Source organism: Microcebus murinus, chromosome 1, assembly GCF_040939455.1.
Source record: "Microcebus murinus isolate Inina chromosome 1, M.murinus_Inina_mat1.0, whole genome shotgun sequence".
In the NCBI taxonomy this organism is placed as follows: domain Eukaryota; kingdom Metazoa; phylum Chordata; class Mammalia; order Primates; family Cheirogaleidae; genus Microcebus; species Microcebus murinus.
In genome coordinates, this window is record NC_134104.1 from 92,326,215 (window position 1) to 92,352,403 (window position 26,189).

The 26,189-nt window shown below is 33.9% G+C and overlaps 1 pseudogene; it reads right to left on the bottom strand.

The window, feature by feature from the left end:
* LOC105879164 (eukaryotic translation initiation factor 3 subunit C-like) overlaps nt 1-21,867 on the bottom strand; it is a 103,340-nt pseudogene extending 81,473 nt beyond the window's left edge.
* Nucleotides 21,868-26,189: the final 4,322 nt, after the last annotated feature.

Below are 26,189 nucleotides of genomic sequence, written 5' to 3' on the forward strand. Positions count from 1 at the left end.
ATGCTTAAATGGTGTTTTATGCAATTCTGATGTAAGATTTAGAGATGAAATAGTATGTCGATAAATGGAAGAATAAAAGAAAGGTATCTGTTACTTTGAAATATATATATTATACTATAATTATTGGTATTTGAGTTTTTTATTTAGAAAAATCTAAAATATAAACAGGAAAAGTAGAATATAGTTTCCACACCATTAGGTAAAAGAGACAAAACTTTGGAATCACTTTGAAATCTATTTTCAAAGCTCAGCTACTTTGATTTTTTTTCTATTACAGAACCATGAAAAGTTATTTCAACTGAATTGCATACATAACTCCTAGAGTGTAGACAGTTGCTATTATTTGTTCACTTCATCAAAATGCTCTTTTAAATTCTTGCTACATCTGTATTTCCCGGTCCTGGAGAAACCAAGGTGAAAGAGGCCCAGGAGAGGCCAAACCCTCTTTGCTATTTCTAACAAAGGAAATGCCATTCTTGCCACTAACTCTTGGAATGATTTCCAAGTTCTCTAAAAATAATTTAACCTGTGTCAAGTAGCTGTCTCATCTGGAAAACTCAATAAATGAATGTAGAAAGAGTTAGAAAGAGTAGGGAAAAGTTAGGTGTTATACTGAAATGGTATAGCCCAGGCATGTTGGATTGAGCCTCCAAATTAGCCAGCACACTTCCATACATCTGCTTGCTTTTCTTTAAACTTGAGCTATATTATTGCAGAAAAGCATAATAATCCCCACTCTGATCTTATATTTCAAATGAAAGAGCTTGAAACATCATAGCATAGGCACCTTTGTAAAGAGGTTAAATATTACGGGTGGAAGGATTTCTTTTGGGAGCCAGCATTTCTATATTCAAATGACAGACTATACAGGGAAGAAAAGTAGGAGGAATAACACATAAAATATTTCTATCCAATGAAAAAGATTCCAATTTTACACTGAATTGTAGCTTAAAGAACATGCCTATTGAATTATACTTCATTTAAACAATAGTTGGATTCTTTAAAATTATGTGCAAATTACTTGTTGTTAGCCAAATCATACTTCATTGTACCTGAATAGCCGTTTACATGGAAAACCTCAGGTAAATCCTTATGGGGTCTTTGTATACTGTTTTCCTCATTTGAAGCATTTTTAACATAGTAATTATTAAAAAATAAAACTTAAATTGCATTGTGTGACTGCAAGTAAATTATATATATATATATTTATTTAACTCTCTGAATGTTAAATTATTTAAGATTAATATTTATTATATGCTGGTCCACGCATAAAATATTGTGTATAATGATTTTCATACATCTACTAGTGTCCTTAAGCAGAAGAACTGGGATATTTTTAGGAGGGATGATTCTCCATTGCTTACTAACTTTTGTAGGGTACCACCTAAATCAAGATTTTTCAAGGTAATCAAAAGTACAATGGAAACATTCTGGATTTTAAACATTTTTCTATTTTTATTTTTAATATGAACAACAATGGATAAAAATTTTGTAAAGCCAAATGGCTATGGTAACTTGCATTAGTTCAGCACAACTCACAATTGCAAAGCTGTGGAAACAACCCACGTGCCCATCAATTCATGAGTGGATTAATAAAATGTGGTATATGTATACCATGGAGTACTATTCGGCTTTAAGAAACAATGGTGATATAGCACCTCTTGTATACTCCTGGATACAGCTGGAACCCATTCTACTAACTGAAGTATCTCAAGAATAGAAAAACAAGCACCACATGCACTCACCAGCAAATTGGTATTAACAGATCAACGCCTAAGTGGACATATAGGAATAACATTTATCGGGTGTCGGGAGGGTGGGAGGGGGGAGGAGGGGATGGGTATATACAACCACAATGAGTAAGATGTGCAACGTTTGGGGGATGGACACGCTTGAAGCTCTTACTCAAGGGGGGAGAGGGGCATGGGCAATATATGTAACCTTAACACTTGTACCCCCATAATACGCTAAAAAAAACTTGCATTAGTTCTTGCTGACTGGTGTAAAGATGAAAGTGAAACTCAATTTGTCTAAATGTGATAGTGCAAATATAGGTTCATGCTATAACTCTGCTTTCCCACTCTCATATTTTGTTTGTGTTTGGAGTGGAAAAGGAAATGAAAGGAGATAATATGTGGAATATATACCATTTGCCAAGAACCTTGTTTAACATTTTATGTAAGATTCTCACTTCTAAAAAGTTAAGTAATATACAACAAGAAAGAACAGCCAAAAGAAGTCCCTTATTTCTTTCCTACCAAATGTAGACTTTTCTCATCTGTCTTAATAGAGATGAAATATCTAGTAATGAATCTTCTCTTCAGAAGCCTAGCTTCTTGCTCTTTTCTCTGTTTGCAGTCATGATTTTTAAAGAGTTTTGACATGAAGGGAGCCCAAAGGAGAATGACAGCCCAAGAGAGATTGCTGTTTATTCAGTCTGAAGTTTGCCTTATTCAGTCTGAAGTTTAGATGGTGATAGTTGAGAGAAGCTTGAAAAGTAGTAGGTAAGGAAAAGGAGCAAATATTGGGTATAAAGGACAGTTTTCAGTTGCTTTATAATAATAATTAGAATATTAATTACTGATAAAAATAGTTTAAAAATGCACTGAAACGTAAAACTTTCATTCCAAATACTGGAGAAAAAAAGGTAAATTGATTGCATCTCTTTCAAGAATAAAATAAATTTATAACTAATCTCTTTGGAAGTGATCTCATTAAATATTTTATATCATTTAATACATTAAATTTAGGATGGCTGCCAATTACAGATATACTGTAGCTTTGCTAAAAAGTGCTGAGATATAGAAAGATAAAGGTTTAGTAAAGATGAGACACTGTACTGAATTGATAATACCAAGTGTTTTTCATAAATGCTTCAGTCAGTTCTATCTTAAATGAATTTTGATTTAAAAGCCATTCTAAACATTTTGTATAAATCAAATATCTAGTCATGTAATTTCAATATTCTCTATTTTTATCCTGTAATGTAACAACAATACCAATCAAGAAAGTTATTGCTCGCTAATGTGAATTAACCAGTGATCTGAAAATTTAGATGGCTTATAAACTGCTTGAGAGCAAAAATAAAATTGTATTATGTTTACTATCGTATCTTTCTTGGGCTTATCACAGAGCTCATCTCGTGCTATAAATGGCTGGACAGCTGTCCTAAATGATGAGAAATTTAAGTTAAGATTGCCAATATGCAATAACAGCGTGATTCCAATCCTAATTTATGGGACATCTGAGTCCTCCAGCATAGGCTAAGCCCTAGCCTCTATCACTTCTATCCACTTTTTTCCTGTCTTCTGGGCAGTGACAGGGAAAATGCCAGGAAGCATTTTGATGATTCACTATAAATGTGCATGTCATACTTTTACCCTGATCTTTATGTGGTGAAAATCTGAATAGTCTCCTATACCAAAATTCATGTTTGAAATACAATACATTAGCAATCTGGAGCAGAGTTAGCTAGGAGAAGAATACTAAGAAGAGATGAAATTCTAGACATTTTTAAAGAAGATCCAGCTTCTTAAGGGCCACTGAGGTCTTCAGTGAATAGGTGTGAATATTTTAGTGCAGTCCAACCTGAACTGAAAAGCAGTTCTTATTTCCAAATTTAAATACCTCCTGTGCATATATAAAAAAAAAAAGGTTCACTTATTAGTCCAAACGTTACTATGGTTGGGATCCTGAAAAAACATTCTCTCATTATTGGGTATGTTCTTCAGCAAAAGGAAGTTGGGAAGCTGAGGGTAAGAGAATGGGGCCTGTGCTTGGAAGCGATAAAGTTGAGACATCCTGTTTTTCACCTCGCAACAGGCGAAGCTGGGCTGGAGATGGTTGAGTAAGTACATTTCTCTGCCAAAGTTAAGATGATAAACCGTGGATGAAATTCAATAAAATTCTATTCACCAACAGAAAAGCTGTTAGTATTTGGTTACTAAGGGTAATCCAAACCACTTTCCTCTCAGGTTGGACCCATTCTCTTCAAAAGGCAAGTGCAGCTCCCACTGAGAGGGCTGCAGTGAGCTATGTGGATATAGGACACTTCAGAGTGCAGTTAGGTCCATGCTGGCCTGATCTGCATTCTGTGAGGGAAAAAACTAAAAATAAAGTCGATTCAAATACGCTTTTAAAACACACTGTCTTGTTACTATTACTTCTTGAAATTCAATAAGATAATGATATGCTTGTAAAAAATCCTATTTTAGTGTGTGGTGTCTTCTTACCATGCTAAGGTGTTATGCAATAAAAGTAAGAACTTCAATGGATAACAGGAGAGGAGGGTGAGAATGCAAAGGAAAGTTAGTAACAAAATTGAAAAGAGTAAAAGTCAGAGCAGCAATTTATATTTTTCAAGTGCCTTCTCAGAATTAGGTTATTCCATAGAGCTTTTTAGCAATAGCATTATGAGGGACACAGGGAAAATGAATTAGTTGCCTTGAGGTCAAAAAAAGGCAACACTCACCGGGAATGCACCATACATGAGATTTATCTTTAGGTTGAAAACATGATTATTTGTGCTTATGTTGTTGAAAATGAAATGGCTTTAAATTCAACTGTTTTGTCTCCTAAAATATGGCAAAAGGGCGGTAGGTCCCTTGTGTATCTGCTATTGTAAAATTCTGCTGTTATAAAATTTTGCTGTATGTACTAAATGACTCTATCTTTAAATTGAATTGCAGTGTGCTTGCAATCATTAGAGAAATGAAAGGAGGTAAAAAAAAAAAGTGTTAGCTTTATCAAAATAACTAAATGTTAACCAAAAGGGGCCAGCCTGGGTGTTTGCTCTTAGTCTGATATCCAGCAGAGAATTAATAAACTCTATTTCCAAAGGATTATGAGGATAAGGAGAAAGCCCAGCACAGCCCAGGGAAACAGAAAAGAGATTCATATTTCCTCTTTTGTCAGACAGGACTGGGAAGTAACTCAACTTACCAATGTTTAAGGACCAGGGAAATTTAACTGTGTAATCTTAACAATCACCCACCTTTGTATATTTTTCAAAGTGGGCTTCTAAGATGTCATCTCAGTTGGTTCCAACACCTGTGAGATGGACAAGGCAATGAGTTAAGCTTTCCCATTCTGGAGAGAAATAAACTGAAGTTTGGTGTGGTTTAATAGATTTTTTTCAATTGTTATATCACTGGGAAATTGCAGAGCCAGATTTCTGAATTCTCATCTTGTGCTCTTTCCTCATTCTGTACTACTATATGGGGAGACATAAGCTTTCAAGCATATGCAGAAGAAAGTCCAAATAAAAAAGTGGAAAATGAGAAAGTGAAAATTTTGGAAATATCAATATAAACATGAAGACAGAGTAAATTCTGAGGCTTTGGACAAAATTTTGTTAAATACTTCCTGATTCCCTGCATATCCTCTTTGCCGGTTTGGAGATTGGTTCCCCTATAAATATTCTCTTGAATTATGAAAGTAAATTAAGATGTGGTCTAGTTCTCCTGCCTTAATTAACTAATTAAATTTTAAATATAAGGTAGATAGAAACAGAAACCAATTTTGCAATTAATTATTTTTACAAGGGTTCAACATTAGCAAACAGTAACTCAATCCCTTCCTAAATGAAGAAACAACAGTTTCCTGCAGGAGGAAACTTTGGAGGCAACGCAGATACTGTTGTGTAATGAATCTTTTTGTTAAATCATCAAACTTTGTGAAAATTGCTAAAAAAATTCTATGTCATTTCAAATGTATTCCAACATGCCCACCCCTATGCGGCGTATGGGAGGATTAGTTTAGTGGTAAGACTGAATTTTCTTGTTAGAAAAAGAGCTGTGAGTCAGGATCTCTCCTGAGCAGTGCAGAATCTGATTTTAATTTATAAAAATACCACATTTTCATGTTAATAATGATGTATATTTAAGACATCTGTTTGAATGTCTGCAAATGTTAATTTACCAATGGGGGAGGAATAATCCAATAAAAGGTTGTTATATTCTTTTATGAATTAATATTATGGCTGTTTAATAGATCCTTTACCAGAGTTCAAGTTAAAATGAGGTCTTTTATCTTTATGGCGCCTGCATAGACACAGCTGTTCACAGTTAATATCACAGATGAATTGTGCCTAATTGAGAATAAAAATGCAAATAAAAGACCTTGTAGTACAGCTGTGTAGGCTGTGGGTACCCCAACAAGCTCACAACAAGAGGGACCTCAAGGTACCTATAGAGACTGCACACATTAATACATATGACCTACTGTCATGTGGCAATTTGCTTGTGAATTGTCAAAGAGACAATGTGATATAGGAATTTAGGTCACAGAGAGTAGAGTGAACCCATAATTTCCTTCCTGTTCCAGCTCTCTCAGTTTAGTGGCTAGTTTCAAGCCACTTTTGAGTGCTATTCAATAGAACTTTCTGCAATGATGGAAATGTTCTATACCACACTATTCAACATCGTAGCCGATAGCTGTATGTGGCCACCCAGTGCTTGAAATACGTTACGTGTGATGGAGGAGGTAAATTTTAAATTAAACTATGTTTAAATTAAATAGCAACATGTGATTAATGGATACCATATTGGACTATGAAAATAGACAAGCAAAATCAATCCCTATTCCTTTTATCCTCCTGCTAGCTGGAATAGTGGGGACATTAAAAGTCTATCTCTGAACTCAGACTGCCTGTTTCAAATTCCAAAACTGCCACTTACTAGCTGCTTACCCTTGGGCAAGTCACTTAACCTTTTTGTATTTCAGCTCCTTCATCTACAAAATGGGAATGGTGATGACAGTAAAAGTACCTAGTATAAATTGAAATGCCTGGTATGTAATTTGCACTCAATAAACATTAATGGTTTTCTTTTACATTCAGGTAGGACCACAAATGCTGTAAGCATTCTGTCCTTAGTGACCATTTCATTGGTGACATGTACTGAAGATATTTATTCTGATGGATTTAGTTTAGACATGACAAGGTTCAGGTACTTCTGTCTACCATGACTCATGAAGGCTAGTGAGAAGAGAAGTAAAAGTTTCTTCAACAGATATTTGCTGAAGACTATTATGTGATGGACTTTGTTCTAAGCTTTTTTGATAAAAGAAAAATAAGCATGGATGATCTAACTCTCAAGAAGTTTATAGTGCAGTATGACACCAGGGTTAGAGATTTAAATGCTGCTGCTTTGAAACATCAGTATCAATAAGGTCCTGGGTAGCAAGATCCCAAAATATTCCTAGTCAATATTCATAATACCTTGGCCATATTCTAAAAGTCTTAAAGAATAGAGGAAGGGGCAAGAAAGAATAAAACACTATCAAGGAACCACTGGAGCTTCCTTATTCAGGACTACATACAGACATTCACACACACAGTATTATCCACTAACAGAATTATACAAGGTCTGGAACCAGAAGGTCTGGGTTCAAATCTTGGTTCTACCACTTACTAACTTTTTGGGCTCCAGTTTCCTTATCTGTCGTATAGGATAAGAACAAACACAGCTTCATAGGGTTATGGTAAGGATTACACAAATACACGCAAATTATTTAGGATGATGCACAGCATTAAAAGAGAATAGCTTTTATTGCTGTTACTCAGAAGCAAGCTGGGGTGGTGGGAGGTGGTGCTGAGTGAATAGTGATCTCTTACAGCTTGGAAGGTTGCTGTGGTTATCTCAGCATTATTGAAATCCCAAGTCACAGGATCATATATTATATTAGTTCTAGAAATGATACAAGAAATACCTAGCTTCAACCTTTCTCTTTTGCAAATGAGAAAAGTAAATTCTGAGATTAAACACTACATTGGATAATATCTTCAGCAGGGTCAGTCCTTCAGGGTCTATTGTGATTTATACAAAACTTTTTCATCTAGTAAGTATCTATTAAGTATAATAGCAAGTGGTTAGTCGACAATTGACTCAGTCTACTCTCTCCTATTTTTAAGAAAGTCCCTGAAGAATTAGAAGTTTATATTCTAGGTCATTCTTCCTGTGAATGAAAAAGAAATCAAATTCCCAAAGAATGGGGCTGGGAGGTTGGGTCTCAAGAATACTACCTACAAACTAGTTCAATCTCTGTGGAAAGCAATATGGAGATACCTCAAAGCGATACAAGTAGATCTACCATTTGATCCAGCAATTCCACTACTGGGCATCTACCCAAAAGATCAAAAGTCACTTTATGAAAAAGACACCTGCACTCAAATGTTTATAGCAGCACAATTCACAATTGCAAAGCTATGGAAACAACCCAAGTGCCCATCAATTCATGAGTGGATTAATAAAATATGGTATATGTATACCATGGAGTACTACTCAGCTTTAAGAAACAATGGTGATATAGCACCTCTTGTATACTTCTGGATACAGCTGGAACCCATTCTACTAACTGAAGTATCTCAAGAATAGAAAAACAAGCACCACATGTAATCACCAGCAAATTGGTATTAATGGATCAACACCTAAGTGGACATATAGGAGTAACATTTATCGGGTGGTGGGAGGGGGTAGGAGGGAATGGGTGTATACAACCACAACGAGTAAGATGTGCAACGTTTGGGGCATGAACATGCTTGAAGCTGTTACTCGAGGGGGAGGGGGGCATGGGCAATATAAGTAACCTTAACGCTTGTACCCCCATAATATGCTAAAATAAAAAAATAAAGAATGCTACCTGGAGTGTGGAAATGTCTATAGATCTTTGTGTAACCATGGGTCAGAGGAGAATCCTAAGGTGCTTTGGCTCATACCAGCATCACCTCTGGCTCCATTTCTCCCAGGTGTGCAGAGGCATTTTCCAGTTACTGGGTGGCAGAAAATTTCTCTTTCACAGTCACAAAGTTGATGGCAATTGTCTACAGTTGTTCCAAGTGAACACTCTACCAAGGAAAGAGAAATGCCAAAAAATTATGACCTTAAGCTTTCATTAATGCAGCTTAACTAAAATTAAGATACAATTTCCTCAAGATTGAGTTCCAAACAGTAAAACAGGATGGTAAAAGGAGACTTGCTGGTTAGAAGAAAAAAAGAAAAGTTTTAGAATTCTCAGAAAGGAAGCCAATTCTATACATGATTTGACACTTGGGTAAAACTAGTTTACTCTGACATTGATGTATCTTTGAGAATGCAAGTAAACTTTGTGAGGATAGAAACTTCAGGAAGGAGACCAAGGTACTAACCAAGTGTATTATTTTTAATATTTTTCCCTAAAATGTTATTTCTTATGTATCTCTCTAGAATACTATAAGCTCCATACTTTTCATTATACTTCTAGAATTTAATGCAATAACAGATATGTAATGGTTGTTATTTCATTGAATTACTAAATAATAAATGAAAAAGTGAATGCAGGATGAGCAAGAGATAAATATGTAAAGCTTTAGTGAGATTTGAGAATGTGATAGAGGACTAATATATAGATCTTTTATAAGGCAACAGACAACAACTTTAATTCATCATGTAGTTACCATTGTCATTATATTATCCTTACCCCAATCATGGTTTTGTAGCCAAATGCACAAGAATGTATATAATATTGGACAAAATGAGACTCTGGGTTGTTTCCTGAAAACCATGTAATTTGGCATTGTTTCTAATGGGCCTGATCAGTGCCCTTTAGGGCTTTATAATATTTTATTTTAAACTGAATAGCCCAAATTCTCATCTTTACATTTTCACCCACACTCATGGTTATTATTACTTTCTTTGATAAATGCCTAATTTACATCTTTAAATATTTTCATGAATTCTTTGTATCTATTTCAATACCATTGAACTCAAGAGATAGGTCACATTTTTAAAAGCATTTTCTGAAATATTCACTCTCATTCTTAGGTAGAATCTTTGTCTGTTTAAGACTAACAGTTTTAGTGGTGTTTTGAGACATTAAACAATTTTATTCAAAGGAAAATAAAATTTTGACTTATTAGCAATAAAATCAGAAGGAATCATCATATTGGCCATTGAGTCAATTCCTGTCACTTTAATGTACAAGTCAGATATTTAAGTGATCGCTTCATATTTTGATTTGGTTTATATGTTTGGCCCCAGATGGGAAGATCTTACAGTTACACATAATCCCCACATTCATGTGCTAAAAATGCTCTTGCTGTACCTTTTTCATGTTTGCTGCCATGGAAACCTGCTGGGCAAATGTACTGTCCATTTGCTACTTCACAACTGGCTCCATTTTTGCAGTCACAGATGTGAGCACAATTCAAACCATAAAGTCCAGGACAGAACACTAGAAAATGGAAATTTCAAAATGCCGTTTTAACTTTAAAAATACAGAAAAGAAAAATTAAAAGTCATGTTTAAGTCATTTATTTTCTAAGACCAAATGAGGAGATGGGAAGGGAGCACTGGAAAGCAAGAACAAATTATCTGATGAACCATATTGACAATAGTTTGTTCATATATATAAGTGAATATATAGATGCCATTCTCTATAACTAGTCTAGAAACTTCCATAGAAAATTTAAAATTTCATTAAGTAGATGAAGTTTATTTGTTATGATGTGTTGGCCAAAGACTTCGCTAAAATCCTCCAATACCTTAAACATTTAAAAGAGCAATATCTTCAAACTTCAGATCCAGGCTAAATTTAGTAAGAATTATTTTTGAATTGAATTCTTTAAATAAATAAAAGAGTATCTGTGGAAGGCGACTCATATAGCTCTTGATATCTGAAGTTCTGTGGATGGATGACAGAGGTGGGTATAGGAGGAAACAGAGGGGAAGTGAAGGAGGGAGAAAGAGAATAAAAGACAGAAAATATGATGTATATAAAGTATATCTTACAAGAAACATCTTACAAGAAAGTTAGGTTTTAAAGTCAGTGAAATTTAATCTTGGAAACATTTCCTTAGGTGGCCACTCAAGTACATATAGAATTGTCTCTTAGTAAGTCCAACATAACCTGTTTCACCTCCAGGGTTAGAGAAAATCAATATTTCTGAGGCTGAACATCAGAAGTAATTGATTTACATTTAGAGATCATGTAGTCCAAACAAATGGATTTATTTGAAGGCTAAAATTGTCATCTGCCCAGGGAGATGCTCACTCTGAGGAGATGTGGGAGAACTAAGTGTGACTGTGGACAAAGGATTTCCATTTTCTTTCTTGAGCTTTCTCCAGGGCTGTGCTCACCATTCACCCATGTGATAAAATTTCCTCACCCTTCAATTATCCATACTTTCCCTTTCTCTCTGTTTTTCTCTCTTCTCTCTCTAATTCCCCCTCCCCCCTTCCCAGATAGAGTTGAATTTGACTAGGCTTGAAGTGGGTGATACTTCTCTAGTACACATGGAGTTACTCAGGACAGATTTATCATTAGGAAAGATATTCAGGTAGCAGGAAAAAAGGAAGATACGAAAATAGGAGACAAGGAGTGAATTATGTTATATAATATAAATTCTTTCATTTATTGATCTCATTATAATGCTTAAAAATAAATAATAAACGGAGATCCAGTGCAGCATTTCTTCTGTTTGTTCTCGTATAATCAATTTTTACAAATTTGAGAATGCATAGAAAAATCAGATCTCTTTATCTCCTTTACTTTGATTATATGTAAAGCTGAGATCATAAAGGTTGTCTTGCTTGATGTGTTTATTTCACTAAATAATACCTAATTTCTCCAAGTTCCCTGGCTTGGGATTTTAGAGCTGTCTTTGATTCCTCCATATTCCTTATCTCCACACCCACCTCCATCAGCAATACAGTGGATTACTCTTCCAAAATATTCTTCTGATCATTAATTTCCATTTTCATCTCAATTCAGATTTTTAAAATCCTAGACTATCACTATAGTTTTTCACGTGGAGACTACCGATGATTACTTTCCCTAATAATTAATAATATATCCACTTACCAGATTTATTTCACCAGAGTGATATCACTTGTTATTCACAACTTTATTTGATATCCCACTGCATGTAAGATAAAACTGATGGGTTTTGAATAAATAGTTTTCCCCCCTTATACCTCTTATTCCAATTTTGAAAGCAAAAGAAACAAACAAAACCCACAAGATATTTACTTCCATGCTTCATAATCCAGAAACCTCAGAGTGGTGGCAAGAATTCTAAACCTCCAGAGGTTTAATAAGATCTGTTGCTATGAAATATATATGTTGGAGCCTAAAAACAGTTGAACCAAATGGGAATATAGTTAATATCACTTCACAGATATTTAAAAATATTTACATTCTAAATAACTAATATTCATCAAATCATTATCATATGTCCCGGTGCCAAATGCTTACATGAATCTTATTAATTAATCTTCATGATAATCTTTTAAGGTAGATGCCCCCATTCCATAGATGTTGAAACAGGCAAACTAGGCCACATGTGACTAATTCTAGAGACTAAACTCTTACATCTTGATCTCTTAACTGCATTGTCCTTTCAGGACTTTATGATGCAAAATCATGTGACAAATTATTGTGTAATTCTCCTCTTTCTTAAGTTTAGCTGAAAATATTGAGTCCAAATGAAGAGGCGATATAAATAAATGTGTTCACAAACAACTTGAAGGTAGATCTTTCAGAGTCAAGCTTAGATCAACATGAAAGAAATAATCTACTTCCTTATCTATATTTTGCCTAAATGCAGCTAGAAGAAGGAGAATGATTTTGTTCAGAAAGACTTGCAGGTGATTCTTCTGGGTGTATCTTCTATCAGTGTCTACTCCAAATGATTATAGGACCATAGAACCATCTCACTGGACAGCAGTATCAAAAGAAATGAACAAATCTAATTATTTCATCATGGCAGTTGTCAATTTTTAAAATTTAAATTAGAGGTATGAAATTAGCTGTAATTGCAGGAATATACACTAAAATATTGTTTATCTAATTTGATGTAATTTAAATGCATTACTTTTATAATTAAAAAATATTTTTGAAGTCTTAGAACTTTTTTTTTTTTTTTTTTTTTTGAGACAGAGTCTCGCTTTGTTGCCCAGGCTGGAGTGAGTGCCGTGGCATCAGCCTAGCTCACAGCAACCTCAAACTCCTGGGCTCGAGTGATCCTTCTGCCTCAGCCTCCCAGGTAGCTGGGACTACAGGCATGCGCCACCATGCCCGGCTAATTTTTTATATATATATCAGTTGGCCAATTAATTTCTTTCTATTTATAGTAGAGACGGGGTCTCGCTCTTGCTCAGGCTGGTTTTGAACTCCTGACCTTGAGCAATCCGCCCGCCTCGGCCTCCCAAGAGCTAGGATTACAGGCATGAGCCACAGCGCCTGGCCTTGAAGTCTTAGAACTTATAAACACCATAATCTGCCCACTTATTTTCTGTTTACCATGTTCACAGCTTGGTCCATAGTAGCCTTGGGGGCATTCACAGCTTCCAGAATGCCTATTGCAAACTCCACTGTTCTGATGTCTGCAATTAAAATGGCAGCCTGGGTCATACTGACTGGGAGAACATTCTGAAAAAGGAATCAGCAGAGAATTAGTTTTAGTTAAAAACAGTTGAATTTGTAATAAGTTTGAAGACAGAAAAAACAGTAGAATTAACAAATGACAAACCATTAGGTGACCCAATTAAGATAAATGGAGAAAATGCAAATACACAAAAAAGATTTTTTTAAGGTGGAAGGAATGACCATCAAAAGAGATAAATATAAAAATTATAATACAAATAAATTTTAAAAACTGAATGAAGTGGAGAATGTGATAGAAAACTACTTGCTAAAATTGTCCTAATTTAAGACAGAAAATTAGAGAGGCCATTTATAGTAGGAAAACAATATACAAAATACTAAAATAGCTCCTACATTAAAAAAAACAAAAAAGCGCCAATCCTAGGTTTTCTTCTTGAAAACATTATTGTTAATGGTTATTTTCTATATCATAGGCTTCACTTCATTCAATGAGACTTATCCTGAGTGCTCTGTTTAAAATTTCAACCCACCCAGCACTCTCCAGTCCCATTTCATGTTCTACTTTTTCTCTTACCACGGATTTTATTCCCTCTAACATACATGTAATTCCCATATTTTGTTTATTGTCTCTTTTCTCCACTAGAAAGCAAGTTGCATGAGAACTGGTATATTGTGTATTTTATTCACATATTGTATATGCTTAAAACAGGCATTAGCATTCAATAAATATTTGTTGAACAGATAAGTGACTGAGTATATCCAGAAATATTTCCATGCCTAATAAAGCATGTGTGTGTCTCATCTTTATCTCTTAACACTTTTTTACCCAAAGGGTAACGTAGATAAACAATATAATGACTTTTGCTTTTTTTCATAAATAAAATTTCCCAAGATTTTTCCAAATTAGTACATATATACCTGCCTCATTCTTTCTTAACAGCTACGTAGGAATTTATTGCATTTCACAATATTTATTTTAGCATTCTGGATTATTTAAAATAATTTGCTGCTACAAACAATGCTGTATTGAATATCCTTATGTAAGTCTTCTCTCATATATTATAATAATGTAACACCATAAAATTATACCTGTAAAGTTCTCCAAAGATATTCTTGATAAAATATGTGCTTTTTAAATAGTGATAAATATTATCAAATTTCTCCAGAAAGAGATTTACCAATTCACTAAGAGATAATGAATTGATAGTTCATTATCAATGTGCTCATTTTTCAATCTTTAGCCAACATGGTATATTATGAAAATCTCATAGGTGAATTGGTGCATAAATGCAACTTAGATTAGGATTTGTCATATTATAAATGATACTTATGATCTTTTTGTAAGATCTATTGAGTATTGTAGATCCTTTCCTTATTGATATATAAGACTTCTTTGTTTATTATTAAAATTAGTGCTTTGTTGATCTTTCTTCTTCCAGTTTGTTTACCTTTTGATTTTTTTGTGTTTTATGTCTTGAAAATTTTTTTTATTTCCTTTAAATAAAAAAATTATGTTTCTTTTCTTCTATGGGTTGTGAGTTTTTGTCAAACTTTATATGTATATCCTTAAGAAAAAAATTTTTTTAATCCTCATATCAATTCTAGTACTCACATAGTTTTTGTCATTAGCTTAAATACTTTATACATCTGCAAATAATTTTGGTGAACAAAGCAAAGTAGAAATCCAACTTTACTTTTATCTATATTGCTGGTCATTTGTGTTAACATATTTTATTCAATAAGTCATATTTTCCATATGTTTTACTTAGCAAGTCTTCATTTCCACTTCATTTAATTTTTTTACTGTTTTTATTATTCTTTATTTTCATCACTTCTTGCTAACTTAAGTATTTTAGAAGATAAATTCAGACTTTCATCACTAATTATGATGCCATTTTTTTATAGATGCACATTATCAAATTGAGAAAAATTTCTTTATTTCTAGTTTCTTGGGAGTTATCATCAAGAATGGATGCTGAATTTTGTCAATGCTTGTTATCATCAATAGGTATGATAATTTAAAATTTCTTCTATAGTTTGTTAATATCATTGATTAAATTGATTTTCAAATAATGAAACCCTTGCATCCCTAGGATAAACTACACTTTCCTGTGGTATAAAATTTTTTTTACATTCTTGAATTCTATTTTCTAGTACTTTGTTAAGGAATTTTGCAACTATGTTCATGAAGGATATTGGTCTGTAGTTTTCTTTTCTATACTGTTTTTTTATTTTGATATCATTGTAATATTACCCTGATGTGCTGGGTTCCCCCCTCTTATATTTTATGGAAGAGATTGTATAGAATGATAATTCTTCTTTAGGCATTTGGTAGAATTCTCTAGTGAAATTATCTGGGCCTGGAAATTTATTCTTAGGGAGTATTTAAATTGAAAATTCAATTTTCTTAATATTTGTAGTACTATTCGAAGCATCTATTTTATATTGGATTATTTGTTTTTTGTGCTTTTCAAGGAACTAGTTTCATCTAAGGTGTCAAATTTGTATGTGTAGAGCTGTTTATAATATTCCTTTATTATTCTTTTCTTGCCAGCAAAGTCCACAATGATGTCCCCTGTTGTATTTCTAATACTGGTAATTTGTCTTTGGTATTTTTTCTGTCAGTCTTGCTAGAAATTTTCCATTTTTATCGATCTTTTAAAAGAACCAGTTTTTGGTACTTTGGTATTCTCTATTGTTTTCCTGTTTTCAATTTCATTAATTTCTTCCTTTACCTCTACTATTTCCCTTCTTCTTGATTTGGGTTATTTTTCTCTATTAGTTTCTTGAGGTAAGGGCTTCGATTATTGATTTGTGACTTTTAATCTTTTCCAATGTAAGCATTTAGTGATATAAATTCCCTGTCAGCACTGCTTTAGCTGCATCCCACAAATTTTAACATGTTGTATTCTCATTTTCAATCAGTTCAATGTATTTTTTAAAAAATTTCCTTGAGATCTCCTCTTTGATCCACAAATTATTTAGACATGTGCTGTTTCAAAGTATTTGGAGTTTTCTTGTTATCTTTTTGTTACTGATTCTGGTTGGGGACTATTGTTGTTAGAGAATACATTGTCAGTTTTATGTTGCTATAACAGAATATGACAGACTGGGTAATTTATAAAGAACAGTACTTAATTTTTACAGTTCTGGAGTTTGCTCAGTCTAAGGTTTAGGGCCTGTGTCTGGTGCTTTTTTTTGCTGTGTCATCTCATAGCAAAAGGCAGAAGGCTAAGAGAGTGCATATAAAAGAGAGGAAAAGGGAAGGGTGCTGAACTTGTTATATATAATGATGCCATACTGGTGACAACAGTGCTAATTTATCCTTGAGGGCAGGGCCCTCATGTCTTATCACCTTCCATTAGGCTTTACCTCCCAAGGCTTTTGTGTCGGAACTTAAGTTTCCAACACATGCTTTTGGATGGATCATAGTCAAACTATAGTAACACTATATATGATTTTAATTATTTTAAGTTTATGAAGGTTTGTTTTATAGCAAAGAATATAGTATATCTTGGGATATATTCCATGAGTGCTTGAAACGAATATGTATTCTATAGATCATGTTGGTTGAGTTTTTCTAAAGATTTGCTGAATATCTGTCTAGTTGTTGTATCCACTGTTGAGAGAGGGGTGTATATTTCTCCTTTTAGAACTTCTAGCCTTTTCTGAATATATTTGACAGCTCTGTTCGATGCATACATATATAGGATTGCTACATCTCTTAGTGAGTTGATTCTTTTATTATTATGTAATGTCCCTGTCTGGTACTGGTAATATTCTTTGCTCTGAAGTTTATTTACTATTAACATAGCTACCTCTATTTCCTTTTAGTTAATTATTTCATGGTATATGTTTTACATTATTTTATGTCCAAACAACTTTTAACAGTTTCAAGAAGGATAAAAACCTAATCTCCTTTATACCCCTTTACCTTTCTCATTTATAATATAATTGTCTTAAATATTTCTTCTATATACATTGAGAACCATATCAGGCAGTGTCATAATTTTTGCTTCATCTGTCAACTACAATTTAGAAAACTCAAGAGGAGAAGGAAGCTATATTTATTTTGTGCACCTATATTTTTACTCTTTTACTCATTTCTTTGTGCATTCTAACATTCCTGATGTTACAATATTCCTTCTTGTTCATTTTCTTTCAGTTTCCAGAACTTCCTTTAGCCATTTCTTTAGATTAAGTCTGCTGGCAACAACTTATCTTACTTTTCCTCCTCTGAGAATGTTTTTAATATCTTTTTCATTCTTGAAAGATATTTTTGCTGGATATGGGATTCTGGGTTGACATTTTCTTTTTTTACTTTCAGTACTTGGGATATGTTGCACCCTTCCATGGTTTTAATGACAAACCTACTGTAATGCTATTTGTATTTCCTCTATAACTAAGGCATTGTGTCTCTGTTTTCAATATATTTTTCTTTTTTAATTTTCAGAAGTTTGATGTTGATACATCTTTTGTAGATTCAGTTTACCCTGTTTGACATTAATGCAGCTTCTTGAATATGTAGGCTTGTTTTGTGGTTGTTGTTGTCACAATTAAAAAATGTCAGCCATTATTCCATTAAATACTTTTTCAGTCCTGCCCTCTTTCTCTCCTCTAGGACTCTGATGGCATAAATGTTAGATCTTCTGTTATAGTCCCACAGGTTCCTGAAGCTCCATGTGTGGTGTTGGTTGCTTATTTTTTCCTGTCTCTGTTATTCTGACTGGATCATTTCTATCATGCTATCTTCAAGATTACTGATTTATTTCTCTGTTCCTCTCCATTCTGCTGTTGAACCATATACTGAGGTTTTTTTATTATTATTATTTTGTACCTTTTATCTTTTATTGCATCTTCCATTTCTAAAATTTCCATTTGGCTCTTCTTTATGTCCTTTTATTTCTTTGCTGAGGCTTTTATTATTTTTGTTTTAATTATGTCCATAGTTGCTTATTAAAGCATTTTTTAAAATTTCCGACTATTATGGGGTTACACACATTTTGGTTACATAATTATTAGTCTTTGTACAGTTTGAGTCAAAGTTATAAGTGTGCACTTCACCCATATAGTGTGCATTGCACCCATTAGGTGTGAATTTACCCATTCCCTCCTTACACCTCTCACCTACTTGATTTCTGTTGAGTTTTACTTCCATATATTTACATAAGTGTTGATTGATTAGATCCAATTTAGTACTGAGTATATGTGGTGTTTGTTTTTCTATTCTTGCAATACTTCACTTAGAGAATGGTCTCCAGTTATATCCAGGTTGTTACAAAAGATACTAGATCACCTTTTTTCTTTTTTTTTTTTAACTCTGAATAGTGCTCCATGGTACACATATATCACATTTTATTAATGCATTCATGCATTAATGGACATGTTGGTTGTTTCCACATCTTTGCAATTGTGAATTGTGTTGCTACAAACATTCAAGTGCAAGTGTCTTTTTCATAAAATGTATTTTTTTCCTTTGGGTAAATGGTAATGGGATTACTGGATCAAATGGTAGGTCTACTTTTAGTTCTTTTAGCCATCTCCATACTACTTTCCATAGAGATTGTACTAGTTTTCAGTCCCACCAATAATGTACAAGTGTTCATTTCTGCATTCATCCACACCAACATCTGTTGTTTGGGGATTTTTTGATATGAACCCTTCTCACTGGAGTTAGGATATCTCATTATGGTTTTGATTTGCATTTCCCTGATGATTAGAGATGTTGAGCACTTTTTTATGTGTTTGTTGGACATTAGTCTATCTTCATTTGAAAAGATTTTGTTCATGTCTTTTGATTTTTTATTGCTGATTTGCTTGAGTTCTTTGTAGATTCTGGTTATCAGCCCCATACTGAATGTATACCATGTAAATATTTTCTCCCATTCTATATGTTGTCTATTTGCTCCATTGATTGTGTCATTGGCTGTGCAGAAACTTTTTAATTTGATTAGGTCCCATTTATTTATTTTTGCTGTTGCTGTGATTGCTTTGGGGGTCCTATTCATAAATTATTTGCCTAGGCTAATGTCTATAAGAGTTTTTCCAACATATTCTTCTAGAATTCTTATGGTTTCATGCCTTAGGTTTAAGTCCATTATCCATCGTGAATTAATTTTTGTAAGTGGTGAGAGGTGCAGATCCTACTTCAGTCCTCTACATGTGGCTATCCAATTTTCCCAGCACCACTTACTGAATAGGGATTCTCTACTCCAGTGTATGTTTTTGTCTGCTTTGTCAAAGATCAAATGGCAATATGAGCATGATTCCATATCTGGGTAAATATTATGCTTTGACACAGATCCCCCCCACCCTACAACCTTTAATGAACAAATAAAACCATTATGTTCTTTCATTCTCTCTCTTTTCAGATTATGACTTGTTAAAGTTATGTTAAAATATCTATACTGTTATAATTTATAATATTTATCTAGTGTCATGTAGCCATAATTCCCACAGTTGTTTTAAACTTAGCCCTAGTTAAAATGGATTTAATGTTTACTGATAGACTTTTTATAAATTTTCCACTTCTTATTTGGTTTCTCAGATTTATCTTGCAATAGTTTCTTCAAAATGTTTTAAGGTTACTATATTTCCAGCAACTTTTTATTTTTAAAAATCATTGTTTATTTTCTACCATTTTATATTTGAAAAACAGCTTAACTGTGTATAAAATATGTAAGTTGCATTTTTTCCCCAAGAACTGAATAGGCATTGATTAGCCATATGCTAACGTTGTGAGGTATAAAGCCAGACTAATTTTTTCCTCTCTTAAGTGATCTCATATTTTTCCTTATATACTCAACAGAGTTTCCCCTTGCCTTTGATCAATTGCAACTATTATTTCCTGGGATTCATTCAATCTGTAACATCAAATCCTCTTTTATTTCCGAGAAAAAAGTCTTTAATACTGCATTTGAACATTTTTCTCTTCCATTTATACATTTCTCTCTGTTCTTTTCCATTTCATTATTTTCAATTCCTTCATTCTCGACACATTGTCCAAGTTCCTGGCTGTGCCATCAGCAGATTCTGTCCTCCTATTATCTGCTTCCAACCTGGCCCTCATTTATATGATGTGAGGTTTAATTTTCATTTCCACTTCTTTTCTGAGCTCTGCCAGCTTACTTTTTTCATTTCCTTTTGTTGTCTTTTCATTTATTCCATGAACCCTTGTATCTGTGCATTGCACTCTCCTTTTATAGAGAACACTTTTTCATTACATCCTTAGAATTCTTGGAAGAAATTCTGGTTAATATCTTCATGTGCACCATAGCAAAACTTTTCTGCTCCTGTTTCATCTACTTTTTGTTTTTCCTGTGTCTTTTCTTCTTTTTGCTTCTCATAGAATTTGTACTAAAAAAGCAAAAAAAATCGTTCAATGTTTTAGTTTTTTGCTCCAAAATGAAGGGAGTATTGCAAGAGCTTAATTTGTTCATGCACCAGGTATTTCTAGAAGGGAAGTATAAATCTGGCGCTAGGAAATGATATCAGCTAGAAGGCCTTGACCCAGAGTAAAGATCCATGTGAAAGATGTCGTGGGATGCATGCCTATGTGTGTGTGTGTGTGTTTATATGTATTTATGTGTGTACATGTGTGTTCAGCCTCCCTTTAGCTGCAAGGCTACCAAACACCCACAGATTCCCTTCTGTCCTGCTGCAGTGTTAAAAACATGATATATCTGCATTTTTTTTATTTTCTCACATTTTTCTTCCTCTCTAAGATGTCCAACAGGATTCAAAGACACTCCTATAGCCCACCTATTCACCCAATCCCTGTTTTTCAAGAAAAAGTCATTAGTTTTGCCCATGTGTACTATGAGAAGTGGCTGCTTTTCTGGCCCCGGTCAAGTGATAGGGGCACAGCATCCTCTCTAAATGCCCCTGTTTTACTGATGTTGACAGCTTTTCTTTCATTATCATTATTATTATAATAATAAATATTACAATTTAAGATAAGAAAGTTTGACAATTTTCAACAAAGATTATGGGTTTTTTTTTTTTTCTGTTTCTCATTTTTCTTAACAGTTTTCAGTGGGCTTCTGAAGGTTGAAGAGGATATAAATTTCTTCAGTTCTTATAATCAGACATCTCCAACACACAATTTTTGCCAGTTTTACAAAAGTTAGCCAGAGTTATTTTAAAAATAGCTCTCATCAAGAGTATGCATAAATTATTCTTTGTTTTTGTTTCTAATTTTTGTTTACCTTCCAGTAGGCTATTTCCTATATAGTGCTACGGGAGCGTGTACTTTCATGTTACTTTCAAGTCTCATTTAAAGGAAGAAAGTGTTGTAAACAATGCCCATTTAATTATATTCCCTGGCACTAAATCTGCTTTCATAGTTTAGTTTAGGTAGTGCTTGGACGGACAAGGTGACCCTGCAGTCATTGTTACCCTGCTGACTCCTGGCTCCCATTTGGCCAGGTGAACACTGACACACCCCAGCCACTGGGTCACACTGTCCCGAACCACAGGAACACTGTCGAACACAGTCTTGTCCATAGTTATCTTCAGGACAAGTTGCAGGAAAGAGCAAAATAAAGCAGAACAAAACAAAACCAGATTTTCCTTATTAAACATGTTACTGGTCAAAACTTTTTAAAACTTCTAAATACACGGCCCTTTCTTTTAATCAAATAGTTTTCACTAACTTGTCTTCAGTTTGCTTTTCAACCTAAAAAGTTACTTTGAAAAATAAAAACCAAAGAAGGAATTGTTTAAATTCTTGCTTACTTAGAGCCATTTCAGTTGGAGTTAGGAATTTCCAACCAAATATCTAGTATCAAAACTTACATATAATATAAATGCCTCTTACAAATTAGGAACCCCAACTGTTCCCAATTTTGATTGTTTTGCTTTTCCACATGACTCTGTCTTAGCCAATGTGTGTGTTTATGTATACATACATATGTATGTGTGAATATATATTACATATACATTATATAATACATATGTAATATGTATTTGTAATAATCTTCAGTATGTTCTCTTAAATCCCATTCTGGAATCTTAGCTTAAACTCTTGTGCATCAGTATAAGATCCATTATGCTCACAACTTCAAATATTTATTTAAATATTTGTCTTTATTAATTTGTTTTCTTGTTTATTTTTTTGCAACATCATTCCATAAATTCACTGATATGCTTACCAAAATACAGATAATACACAAAGGTAAAATAATATCTGGAGACTCAAGTAAAGAGTAAATATGGTAACAAAATAAACAAAGAAAAATATCATAATTTTTTGAACTTGTAAGAGGTGGGTTACAAATTTGGCTCCGACCTACCTGGCTGTCAAAGCAAAGAAATGGTGCTCAGGTACAAGATCACAGTTTTCTTAAGACAAAAATACTTCCAATGTTCAGGGAATAACAGCTTTTAAAAATGTTTTGGCATGAGGAACTTTCTCCCATTGATTACCTTTGAAGAAGAAATACAATGGAGCCAGCCAGGACTTTCCTTAGGAAATGTTTATGGATTGGCTTTTACTCAAAGATAACTTGGCAGTTGGGGCCTCAGAGGCACCATCCACTAGGTGTCAGCTGTCTGCTACCTACAGTCTGGATTTTGCCTTATTTGTCTTTTATTTTCGGTATGGCGGGGCACTGAGGCAGGGAAATTAAACAGAAAAATTACCCTCGTATAAAAAAGACACAGCAACTAACTGCTCAAGAAAAGTAAACATTTTGGGTATTTTTAGCACATAACAACTTAGTACTCGGCCTAACATACACTATACTATCATGCTTCTAAATGAAGGGATCTCAAATGATGGAATTTCACAATCTGGTCATATGTATCAAGGTGTGCATAAATGAGGGTGAAGGCAGTACTTTTACCTGTAAGATCTATTGATGGTACTTTCACTCTTTTCATTGTGAAGTATAAGATTACAGAATAAAGCACAAAAACATAAAAATGTAGCTCAATGAGTAATCACAAAATGAAGCCATCGTCATTCATAGCACCCATATAAAAAATGCACTATTGGCAGGACTGACCGCCCCCCAACACACACACACCTGCCATGTGCTTTCCTACTGATCATATCCTGTATTTTCCCTGAAGATCATCACAGCCCTGGCTTTAAACACTAGGGTTTCATTCTGACCACATTACTGTCATCAGAAGGGCCAGAGAAGTAGGTCTAGAGTTATTTGAGTTAAGCATTAGCTACCTAAATATTTTAGAAATGGCAGATCTGAAAAAAACAAATGTTTTTGTTAAGCATATCCCTTGAGTGTCTAAGCCTATACATTTTTAAGGATTCTCCAATTTAGGTTTGGTGCCCTAAATTTATGTTCAATAGTTATTTTTGTGATATGTGTTAAGTCTTTGGGTTTTAGGAAACTGTTTACTTTTTGATGAGTAAGGGAACTGCTTGCTTTTAAGCTAGAAAATTGTTAAGGATAAATGAAATTATGGAACTTTAGACAATGGGTTTGACATTGTGAACACAGAAATCTTCAGTTTGCTCTGATCATGGCAACGTGTTTGCTAATTCTGGCTTGAGTCCAAAGAGATCTATTTGGCTGCTTTCACCAACTTCCCATGTACACAGTACTCTTCAACCTAGAATTTAGGTGGGTTTGTGTTTGCTGTTGCTACAGTAAATTATTAAGTAAAATAATTACAACATTTACTGTTCGAAATGCAGTTCTTAAAAACTCAGCTTTAGCAGTTTTGCTACCAGTCAGTATTGGTCCCTGGAGTGATTGGTAGATCCACTCCATAATAGCTAAGAGTAACTTCCTTTGACTGCAGTCAGCTCCGATGAAGCCAGGAGGGTAGTCACAGGTGCCAGTCGTGGTGCTGCAGCTGGCACCATTCAGGCACTTATATGTGTTTCAGCAATATGGACCATGTGTGCTTCTTGGGCATCCTGATAAAGGAGAACAAAACTGTATGTGGTACTGTGACTTTTCACTAAGGAAGTATAAGACTTAACTTTGACCTTCCTTGGAAATCTACCTACTTTAAAACATGCCTAAATAGGAAACAATTCATCAAACAAGGCTATCTCGTTTCAATCAAGATAAATTCATTGTTTTTAAAGTTTAAGTACTATAGTTTGTCTTGTCTAGAATGAGCTGAGTTTAATACATATATGAATTCAAAAAGGACCCAAGTATAGAGGGTGTCTCTTCATTTTCTGTTAGTTTTTCAATCTTCTATGTTTATGTTCATGGATGTGTGGCCCACCATGTTGATACCTGTGTAAGAGATAAATAGCCCTAAAATAGTTTGTATTCAGATTCAAATTTTTGTGATCTCTCTCTCTCTCTCTCTCTCTCTCTCTCTCTCTCTCTCTATATATATATATATATATATATATATATATATATATATATATCTCCTATCTCCAAACTTATGGTTCTCACCTGAGTCTTAGATTTGGCTTATTGTCTCAAAGAGCAAAGAGTGGCTACTTCTTTCTTCCCTTTGCATTCCAGTTTGAAAATGAAATTCTCCATGATGGAGATGGAAAGCAAAATGTTTTAAAACTGTTTATGCCAAAAGTTATTTCTGTGTTATAGCTGCTGTATTTCTTTATTGCTTTCTGTGAAAGATTATGGGCTCACTTCACATTCTCTACTTTCATTCCCTCCTTCAAGGCATGTCAGTTCTCATAGCTAATTGATTTTTTCTTGGTGCACAGCATTTTTTAGTCCTCTCAAGTAGTTCTTTTTCCCCCCTCACTTATAGAAATTCAATAGAGTGTACCTAAAAAGCAAAATTAACAATTTTTAAAAGTCTCCATCTCTTTGTTTTCTCCAATTTGCGAAGAAATAAAATTCTTCTTTTATGTCACCTGGGGCAGTCTTTTAGAATGTAAATTTTTACAGTTTTAATCAAGTTACTAATTTAGTAAAAGAAATGTGATTCTGAAAATGAATATTTGGCTACTTGATATTAGAGAAAAACACATAAGACAAGCTGAAGACATGGCAATTCAATGAATAGGGTCTGGTATGTACTGCTTGCATGTTGCTTCTGAAAAGGAAGTTAAAAATGTTGATTGGTATAGAAAACTCTAGAATCAGGTCACTGTGAAGTGAAAGACTACATGGATTTTTGTGCAAGTGAGGAAAAGAGAAACACCGTATAAAGTGAAACTTATGTTTTTAGTGAGGGGAATGTTACACTTTGCATGTAATCATGAGTATCAAATAAGCATCTTGGTTGATAGGAAAAAAGAGCTTATGCATAATATGATGAATTTAAATAACTGATGCACCTGAAGGTCTAGATGTTGAGACAGCTTTCATGTGACTCAAGGTTACTTGGGAAACATAATTTTCCTCTGACATAAACCCATTTTGCAAACTATCTTAATGATGGTTTTACATTTGATCAAATCACCCCTTGCTGTTCTTTTTTCATATATAGAAAAAAAATCACCTGACTTTTAGCCTTCAACTTAATTATATTTTTAAAATTAGGGCACTGACCCTGATGAAATTAACCTACTAATGAGTGTGCCATCTGTTGAAAGACAGTATCTGTGCTAACCTCTTAGTCCCACAACTCATTAAACTTATATCAAGAGTATGGTATACGTTTACAGATGTGCCCATAACATTTTTTTTCCAAGAGTAAATTATATTATTGACAATTTCACTTTCCCATCCAATTCTGTGCTGTGTAAAAGTTTGACTTCTGGAATCATGCACACAGCCCTTGCTCCAATGTTCACTAAGGGAAACAAGGAAACACACACTCAGGACATAAAGATTTCATTTCTATTTTCCCCTCCCTTATTTCCTAAAGTTCCATTTTGATCATTACTTGTCCTTTGCTCTATCTTTCACAATTATTTC